The 10469-nt window shown below is 35.3% G+C and overlaps 1 pseudogene; it reads left to right on the top strand.

Annotated features, from left to right (window-relative positions):
• The first annotated feature begins 2660 nt into the window (after positions 1 to 2660).
• Positions 2661 to 3367, top strand: LOC133284845 (cell division cycle 20.2, cofactor of APC complex-like; annotated as a pseudogene).
• Positions 3368 to 10469: the final 7102 nt, after the last annotated feature.

The following is a 10469-nucleotide window of genomic DNA, read 5'->3' as shown; positions in this document are numbered from 1 at the left end:
TTGCATGTGTAATTCCGCATATGAAAAATTTTGTTTTTTCCTCTCACATGCTACGGCCTTCAAGGCCATTTTACTTTCAACTTTAATTTTAGGTTTTTCCATTATTAGGTCACTTGTGCATTCCCACATAGTCACATTAGGTATTAATTCATTAAGTTCACTAATTACATAATTAGTGCTTCTAAACCCTAATTAGGTTCATTTTTAGGGTTTTATAATTAATTAATCCATTATGCATGGTCCACCTCACTTTAACCCTTGATTAGTATCCTAATTAGGTCTTAAGACTAATTTTAACATACTAACCCTAATTTATCCCTAATTGGCCGAATTGTTTAGGTGATAGAAACTAGGTTTTTAACTTGTCAACTTCTCCATTTCTTCACTTAATTAGGTCATACACTTAATTAGTCCACTAATCCATTATTTCATTAAATTTTAGACATGAAATCCTAATTAAAATCATTAGGACAGATTTGACATGATAGTGTCATTAGGGTTTAAATTCCATCCTTAAGCAAGATTAGTGTTCTTAAGCTTAAAGGTTGCATTTTTAACATTTTCCTTGGTCCCCTTATGATTTTCCACACTTTACCACTTCAAGAACCCATTTTTATCACATTAAAACATCAACCCCATAGTAACATCATGATGGCTGAATCATGTAGGTGAGTGGGGGAGGGTTTTGGTCACCATTTCTCAAAGTAATCTTGCTTACTTAATCAAGTTGGCTTCAAAACTTCAAGCTTCCACTTTTCTCAAGCAAAGATGCATCTTTTCCCACAAAGAACACGCCTTTAAGAAAGACTCAAAGTTAGAACTCAAGAACACAACTCAAAGGTGGGATTTTTCAAGAAAAAGATTCAAGAAACTTACACTAAAACTTAAGGAAACAAGCATCAAATTAGTATTCTTCAAAGAGGACTCAAACAATCATCTCCATGGCATGGAGAAGAACAAAACCGCAGCTGTTTGGGGAGAGATTCACCACGAAAATTTGGTTTCCAAGAACAAAAATGGTATGTTCTTGAAGAGGAGGGTGAAAGGAACAAGTTTTGTGAAGGAAGTTTGGTGTTTTGATGGAATTTTGATGGTGGAAATCTAGAGAGAAGAAGGAGAAAGTTTGAAATTCAAAAATGGTAGAGAGAGAGAGTGAGGGGGCGATGGATGGGACTGGCCGGGCTGCAATGGAGGTTGCCCAAGTCTTTTAAGGTTTTGACCAAGTCACTTAAGTGACTTTCTGTCCTTTAGTGACACCCGATGTAATTTTTATCTGAACTGTTATCAAATTTCCACCCAGAAACTCCCAAGACTCTAACTTAAGTAATTAATACTAATTTTTTCTAATTATCATGTTCCTAGCTTCAAAATTTGATTAGTAGATCACAGATCTACTTACTGCTGTTTAATTGCACTATAGTCTTTACCGGTGTTCTTAATTGTACCCAGATTTCGTAATCTTCTTAACATTAACATTATTGGTCTAATTATGACTTCTTAGGCATATATTGGTCTTTCATTCTATTTTCTCTTATTTTTCTCATTCCGAGATTCTACTGGCTGCTTCTACAGCAGTACAAAATACCCAACAGAAGTGACTTTCCCAAAATATCCCAATATGGGTATTAATCTTCATCAAATCATACCCTAACCTCATCTATGATAATCATATCATCAAAATAACTCTCCAACTCAAATTTGCTAAATTGAAGCTATTCTACTGACTATTACTGCGTCAGCAGTCACAAATAGCAGATGAAAATCCACCTGTGTAGAATACTATCAATATGGGTATCAAAATTCTTAGAATTGCATCCTCGTTCAATTTATAACTCTAAGGTCTTCATAATAATCCTCTAATTTTGAACTTATAAAATTAGGGTTATTATAGATACTAGTAGAAACTTTGGGAAGATGTGTGAACATTAGGAGGAGATGTTTTTTATAATGGCCAAATTGTTGATATGTAACTGGCAGGATATCCAGATCACAGGATAGAGTGGCAGGATCTCCGGGTCTACCATGATTCTCTTCCCACTAAATGAACTTAATAAAGATTATGAATAATATTTGATCGATGTGAATATATATTGAAGTTGATAATTTGATGTGGTTATGATGGAAATATATATGATGAATATTGAAGTTGATATTTGATGTGATTATGATGGAAATATATTATATATATGATGAAGTTGATATTTCATTCAATTATTATGTAATTATATATTTAATTTGATTACTATATTTGAATTATATAAATTGTGTTTTGATTAGGATTACCAGCTTTGCTGACTTTTGTGTTTGTGTTTATTTGACTGCAATGATCCTTCAGGGGAGCAGATTTTTAGTGATATAGGTTGCAAAAGATGGGGTTAACAGTGGGCAGTGAGGATAACTGCTCAGAGATTTTTAGCTAATCCTAAATTTTAAGTATAAGACATAGTCTCTGATTTTATTTAATATTATGAATGTAAAAAGAGCCTTGCACTTGTCCCTATTACAGGTGCGGCGGTAACATTTTTCCAAGCTAGTTTTAGATTAGTTTCCACAACATTTATTAGATTCAACTAAAATATAAAAATGTGAATTTTGACAATTTCTTTATTTTAAAAATTGTTAGAAATTTGGGAGTGTTACAAATTTGGTGAATACAGCTACTAAGAACACTAAGGGGTGGACACCAAGCGTAAGTGGGTTCACTAGCTCGGTATAATCAAATCCTCATAACAGGAGGAATGAATGGTAGAATTGTTAACAACGATTTTAGGGTACAATCTCACATTGTTGTAACCTACAGGGGACATGAACAGGAGGTGTGTGGGTTCAAGTGGTCTGCCTCGGGAAAACAATTTGTGAGGGGAGGCAATGATAATGGTATTCATATATGGGATAGATCCATGGCCTCTTCCAATTCAACAACTCGTTGGCTTCACAGGCTTGAGGAGCACAGAGCTGCTGTAAAGGCATTGGCTTGGTGTCCATTTCGGGGAAATATACTAGTTTCTGGTGGAGATGCGGGTGATCAGCGCATTAAGTTTTGGAACACACAAATTGGTGCATGCTTGAACTCTGTTAACACAGTCTCTCTCAGGTATGAACAAGAATGAATGTGAGTTGCTTAGCTCGAATGGTTTCTCCTGTAACCAGCTCACTCTTTGGAAATATCCTCCTATGGTGAAGATGGCATAGCTTAATGGTCATGCCAAGAGGGTGTTGTTTATGACACAAAGTCCATATGGGTATACTATGGCAACTGTAGCAGGGGACCAGGCATTGCAATTTTGGAAGGTCTTTGGAGGCGCGCAAACCATCAGCATCGAAGGCAAACACTGAGCCTTTTGCTCATTTCAACAGTATCCTTTGAAAGTGATATGTATAGGAGATTATGTGTTATATCTAAGGGGTTGTCCTCCTATCCTGAGTGATTTTGTATTAAAAACTATTTCATTTTTTTTTTGTTTCCTGGGCTTTTTTTGCAAGTATATTCATACAAATGTATAGACATAAATACATGTATATGGTGGACGAATTTATATGTACAGAAAGAACTAATTACTTCGAATGAATGCCGTATATGATTGGATTTTTTTTTACTTTGATTTTTATCTTTCCTTCCCTATTTTTAGTGTTTTTGAGAGTCTCACGTCCCCTGAAGTCAACCTTATTTTGGTATGAAAGAGTCATCCCCCTTATTGCGTGAAGTGATTTTTTGGTTCTCTGATTCAACTGGTTCATCAGTTATGCAGGTTGATTATAAGCCTCATTTAACCTTTACTATTCAGTACCTCGATTACTGATATGTTGCTGAAAATTGTTGGCCGATTTACTTTTACTATGCAGCATTGGAGAAGACCTTGAAGAGAAACTTTAGCCCAATCACTCATTGTTAGGCCCAGAAGCAGGGGAAGTTTAACAAACTCATGTAAAATAAGGTAAAACTTGTATATAAAAAAAACGGTAAAACTATATGATCGCCTCTTGGCCCATTTGTTGGATAGCGTCTCACACATGATTGTGACATGGGACTGATGGTTTTGTTTTGTTTCTGATGTTACTATATTAAGGAGTAAAATTTGTTGTAGCAAACGTAGTTGAAAACAAGATGATTGATGCATTAATGCGCAAGAGATAAATTTAGAGAGGAAAATTAAATTAGGTAACTTAAAAATAGAGTAGGCTTATAGGGGGAAAAAATTAATTTAATGCTTTTTAATAAAATAATCATGCATTTATTACAATTTCAGAAATAATTACGGATCTACTGCTCAATTAGGGTGAGACGGCCTAATTGAAAACAATTAGGAGTAAAATTTGTTGCAGCAAACATAGTTGAAAACAATGTGACACCATTTTGGGCGTCTCACTCTAAAGGGCATTAAATTAATTGAGCAGTGGATCCATAATTGAGCGTAGATCCGTAATTATTCCTAAAACTGTAATAAATATGTAATTATTTTATTAAAAAGCATTAAATTAATTTTTTTGCCGGCGTATTGGGGTTTACCGAAAATTGCTGACAACATTCATCCCCTTAAATAAGAAATATACAATTAATGTTGATGAAAATTGCTAGCAATGATTTTCTTTCCAAAATTTCCACTATAATTTTTTGTGTAGTATACTGAATCTCCATTCTACAATGAAAACCATTGGGACCCTACTTTTGCAGCAGTGCTCCAGAAAGAAGGCATTTTTCCTTCACGCTGTTGTCTTGAAGAAAAGGTTGCAATCCCATTTTTTCATCTCAAACCAAGTCCTTACTTAACAAGTACGGCGAAATTGTTAGGAACTCGGTTCCCTCATATCGGCTCAGGGGCCTTTGCGGAAGTCAGTCAATGAGATATTGGATCTTGGATCTCGGCAATACCTCGGCCTGAACTTCACCAGGTCGGGCAGCGCAGCAGAAAATCAAAAACACAAACAGGAGAGAGAAAGAGAGAGAGAAGGAGAACACAAACAGATTTTAACGTGGGAAAAACTTCTCCAATGAAGAAGTAAAAATCCAATGGACCTAGTCCAGATCAAAAATCTACTATGAAAATAATGGTTACAAATAATCAAATTCACCAATGTGGTGGTTAACTCAACCTCTCCAACAATGGTGATAATCAAACCTCCCTAGAGATGTTTCACTCAAACTCTCTAGGGATCTCTCAAACACAAAGCGTAGAGCTTTGCTCTCAAATCTCTCAAGTATCACTCAAGAGTCTCTCAAATATTTTTCTTCATCTAACTTAGCCTCCACCCACAACTAATGAATATATAGAGGATGTGAGATCTAGGGTTTAGGGTTTTTAGGAAACCCCTCTATGGGCTTGGGCTTAGTATTGAAGGAGGAAGCCCAACAGAAATGTCTCATCGTAATGCCGTGTCATGGTAAGCTATGATATCTGGTTATGATCAATGTGGGGAGGGAGCATTGGATGGCACTCCACTTGTTTTCTCAAATGCAACTCCTCCCCAGTGAGTACATCTTTGCCAATGCCCTCAGCGCCTGTCTCTGCGAGCCTCGCAGCACTGGAGCTGGGGCAACAGATTCATGCTCGGTCTCTAATATCTGGGTATGCATCCGTCTCATTTGTTTCCAACTCGCTTATCTCCATGTATATGAAACGTGGTCACTGTGGTGTTGCTTTGTCAGTGTATGCCAATTTAGTAGGACCGAATTCTGTTTCCTATAATGCTCTGAGAAGGTGTATAAGCATAGCCCGATAAAGACCATTCTCTTTTTCTTTTCGGCCTTCTAAAAGTCCATTCCATTCCACATCAATGAAAAGAACGAAGAATACACCGCATATAGACAATAGGTCCACTTAATGTATGAAAATAATCTCTTTGTTCTTGAAGTTCAAACCCCACAGAATTAAATATTTTCCCCATTGATTCCAAAAAAATAAAAAAAATAAAAGCCTGGACAATGAACCCAAAGGAGAAAATTACGACAACCAACGTATACATTGCACCAAAGACCTCTGCAACCCTTTCTCCTCTTTGTCCTATGGTAGCGTTCTTTAGGGTACGTTTGGAGCACCTGATAAGAAAGATAGGATAGTTTATCCTACCATGTTCTAATAAGTTGTTTGTTGAGCTCCTAAGATAGGATAAAGTTATAGGTTAGCTGCTTCTATCCTGCCCAAAGCCTGATTACTTATCCCAAAAGGGACTTGTGTGAGGAATTAATAGGACATGATAGCAGAAATTTAATTTAATTTTTTCCAATTCATCCCTGGGATAAACCCCTTCTCCTCTACCATCCTAAATCCCAAATCAAACTCCCCCTACAAGTTTGCTACCATCGTCTTATACACTCAATTCAAAATGGGAAACATCGTCGTGAGTTCATAGCTCAACCAAACAGCTTCTCCTCCCAATCCTCCGACCGGAATCTCTCAGTCACTACGAGCTGAACCATCTATCATAAATAAAAAAAGAAAAAGGAAAATGTTTCCATGTTGTGCCTTATGGCATTCTTTTCTTCAAGTGGCAAACTGAATTTTGAAAACCATTCTTTTGAAAACCTTACGGCACAGAGAGAGTCTAAACCAAAAATTCTATAAACTCGGCAAAGAGTTGAAGAAGACAGAAAGCCACAGGCTGAGGCAGCAATATTCATGATAATAAAATAATGTTTTCGTTCTAAATTAATTAAAAAAATAAAATTAGTTATAAAATTAATAATATTTAAAAAATAATAGTATTGTAATTTTACTTTATGTATATATATTTCAATTCAACCATAAAATAACGTTTTGTTGCATTATATTTTGCAGAGATGTGATTTTTTATTTTTTAAAAATCTTGTAAGTTATTTTATTTATATTACTTAAAATAATAATTTTAATTTTTTATATAATTTAAAATAGGAACTAATGTATAAATAAATATAAAAAGAAGTTTGAAAATCAAACAAAAAATAATTATATGAAAATTTATTATAAAGGGTATTTTTGTCTATTTATAGCATATCCTGATGCAATCTAATTCATACCAAGCACAAGATAGGATACTATAATCCTATGAAGTTGCTTATATAGTGCACATCAAACACAGGATAAGATATGAGTTTATCAGACTCATATTCTTTCTTATCATTATCCAGGCCTCTTATCCTATCCGCCCTTATCCTATCTTGTCCACCAAACGAGCCCTTACAGTTTAAGCAAATAATGCTTAACAACTTTCATGGCATCGCCCATAGTGTAAAAGAGTTTCATCCAATAATTCAAACCAATTGCAAGATCCAAATGAATTGCTACCTCCTTTTCCATAAGTAGTTTTATATTACACAGAGATACCTTTATGCTCTTCCCTATAGTAGTTAACTCCATTCAACAAAGTCAGACACTGAAGAAAATTGGGCCTCCAACAGTCTAGTAGTCTCTTAACTCCACTCATTTGAATTAACAGGTCCATCAAAGCTTAGTAGAGTGGCTGAAAATGGTCCCTTCAGGGCCACTAGGCAAACATTTAGGATCATTTTAGTCCTCTCATTATATCATATGACTAGAAAAATATGAACGAAAAGGCACAATTATTTTCATAAGTATAACACTCGTATGCAGCTGGTTAATTGACATTCATATAATAGTAATCGTAGCATGCTCAACTTATTATTGCGAAAGCTAACTAAATAAATTTTCTCTTTTTCCTTATGTATTGCAAACTTTTTCACATCATTGGCCAAAATAAAATGGATGACGTTTTCGTCTATATTTTGGACCTCTGGGATATTACCCACCATGATAATGTCAACCTGATTGGCAGTTTAATATAATCCAGGCATAAATCATATTACCCAGCCATCCATGGCACAGGCTATCCTATACATAACAGGTCACAAAATAATGTCCCTAGAGTTACTTACATGATTACATCAACCAACCAAAAGGGATGTAATCAAATAAGAAATCTAGACATATACAGACTTAACTAACAAAATAGATAAACTTTCAATATAGCATAGACATCTCCTATGCTCTCAAAAGAATAACACGATATATATATATATATATATATATATATATATATATATATATATATATATATATATACATATCCAAAATAAGACCCTGTCAAATACATATCAGCATATCAATCAAAACATACTATAATGTCAGATAGTATTTCTCCTCTGGTCTTTTGCCATGCGATGCCTCAGCACCATCAGCTCCTGTACCTGAAATGGTAATCCCTATAACACGGGGTGAGGTAATATAATTACCTCTGTAAGCTAGGGACCCTTGGAGGGCTCCTCCACCCCTAAGCTCACTTTCAGTATAATCACAGTATATAAAATATCCATACATGCTTCAGAATATGTATGACAATGCAGTGTGCAAATAATAAATCCTACTGGCCAGATAATATAACAAGTATGCATTACGCAAGGAAACACCGTCTTGCAACATACCGTATGACGAAAACCATCTCATACTATGTATAAGGAAACACCATCTTATGCCTCACACAAGAAAACATTGTCTTGTGTGGTACACAAACATACATACTTATACATGCAACATATAACAATTCATATCCACATACCATATAAAAGAACCATCCTCCCTCGCAGTCTGATGGAACAAACGGAAGATTAACCCCAAGGACTGAAAGCTTACATTTCAAGCACTGTCCTCCAATGCACTCATTGTATCCAAGGAGTCACAACCACAATCTCTCACAATATCACAGCTTATTCCAAATATATGAAGACAATCAGTACATATATACTAGTTCATCACATTCAATTTTCAAGACTACACATATAAGACACCTACACTTGATTTTGAGTCCAATTTATCAAAGTGTTCTAAATGGAAATTTTATAATTTTTCCTTTTACGGGAACCAACCCAAGCATGTTTAACAAATGGACTCACCTACAATTCATCCTCCAACTACTCATACCATTTAATTTTTGAAATTGACATGTAGCCAAAACAACCATGATTTTTTATAGTGAGCTAAACGGTGATTTTTTTTGCCTTTCATTAAGAAGCTATCCTAAGCATATTTAACAAAGGAAGCTATATCCAAATCACTCTCTAACTATTTATACCATAACTTACCTCAATATGAAAAATCCATAAATCTCCAACTCAAGCGAATGTGAATTCCAATCCATAGAAATCGCTTAAAACAATGTTGGGACCAACTCTATAACATGAATATACCACAAACAACCATAAAAAAATCCTCACATTTTTGTGCATTATTCATCACAAAACCTAGAATTCCTAAAATTTCATGGAAGCAAGAAAAGAGGGGTGATTCCTTACCACAATGTACCCAAGAATGAAGGGGAAAGCTTACTTCAAACTCCCATGGCCTCAAACTCCATCAAAATGAGTCTTGTGTTTACAAGAAGGTTAGTGGGGGCAATGTTATTTTCTTGGTGCTTTATATGGATGACATATTGCTGATAGGGAATTATGCCCTATACTTTAAACAGTTAAGGAGTTACTTTCTGAAAGCTTCACCATGAAAGATTTGGGAGAGACGGCCTATATACTGGGTAAAAAGATCTATAGAGATAGAACTAAGAGGCTACTGGATTATCCCAATCTACGTACATTGACAAAATACTAAGGAGATTTAGTATGGAAAGGTCGAAAAGGGGTTTTCTTCCTGTCAATCATGGCGTGCACCTTTCTAAGGCTATGTGTCCTAACAAGAGAATGATCGCATGAGTGAGATACCATACGCTTCGGCTATCGAATCCATCATGTATGCCATGATCTGTACAAGACCAGTTGTCTCTTATGCTTTAAGCATAATGAGCAAGTTCCACGCAGACTATAATAGCCCGTTGTACACCGGTATTGTTAACATTAATTATGATATTAAGCGCAGTTACAATCACAGCAATTCATTTATAAAAATGCGAGTAAACTTTTTCCGTTTATTACGCGAGTAGTTAAAACAATAAAAAGCGTAATAAATAAAAGTTGTGACGGTAACTGTGAACTCTTTGCAGAATAATTATTTAAACTACTTTTCTATCATTTATTACATCTCACAAGTCACTAAGGGGTTCCCATAAACCCACTTAGCTAAAATCTCACATTTACGTTTTCCACCTACCCAAACATGGTTCGGTCATTAATTTTCTGCGGACAAACCACATTCTACAAGCCTCCCATATTTTAGTATGTTATTCTAGACTCAATTACCTTTCTAGGAAGCTATAACACGAGTCATAAAGTTCTTGTTTGCTCCGATAATCGCCGTTTGAAGTTGGACAAGCAAATCTGCCAGCCAACCCCAAAACAGCTCCAACGACCTTCACTAAATCAATTACTGAAGAAAATACACTCAACCAATTGCTTTCAAACTAGACACCTCAAGCTTAAATTTGATATATCATAAACTTAAATTGACCAAGAAATAAAGCGGGAATAATTTTCCCAAAACCGGTCCAGAACTACCACATGTGCAGTAACCAAATGGGAAGTCTGTGTTCTCTGC

Source organism: Gastrolobium bilobum, unplaced genomic scaffold, assembly GCF_033153095.1.
Source record: "Gastrolobium bilobum isolate Gb01-03AN ecotype WA unplaced genomic scaffold, APGP_CSIRO_Gbil_v1 utg25148, whole genome shotgun sequence".
NCBI lineage: Eukaryota > Viridiplantae > Streptophyta > Magnoliopsida > Fabales > Fabaceae > Gastrolobium > Gastrolobium bilobum.
The sequence above is the reverse complement of the archived record's forward strand: the minus strand, read 5'-3'. Positions and strand labels throughout refer to the sequence as shown.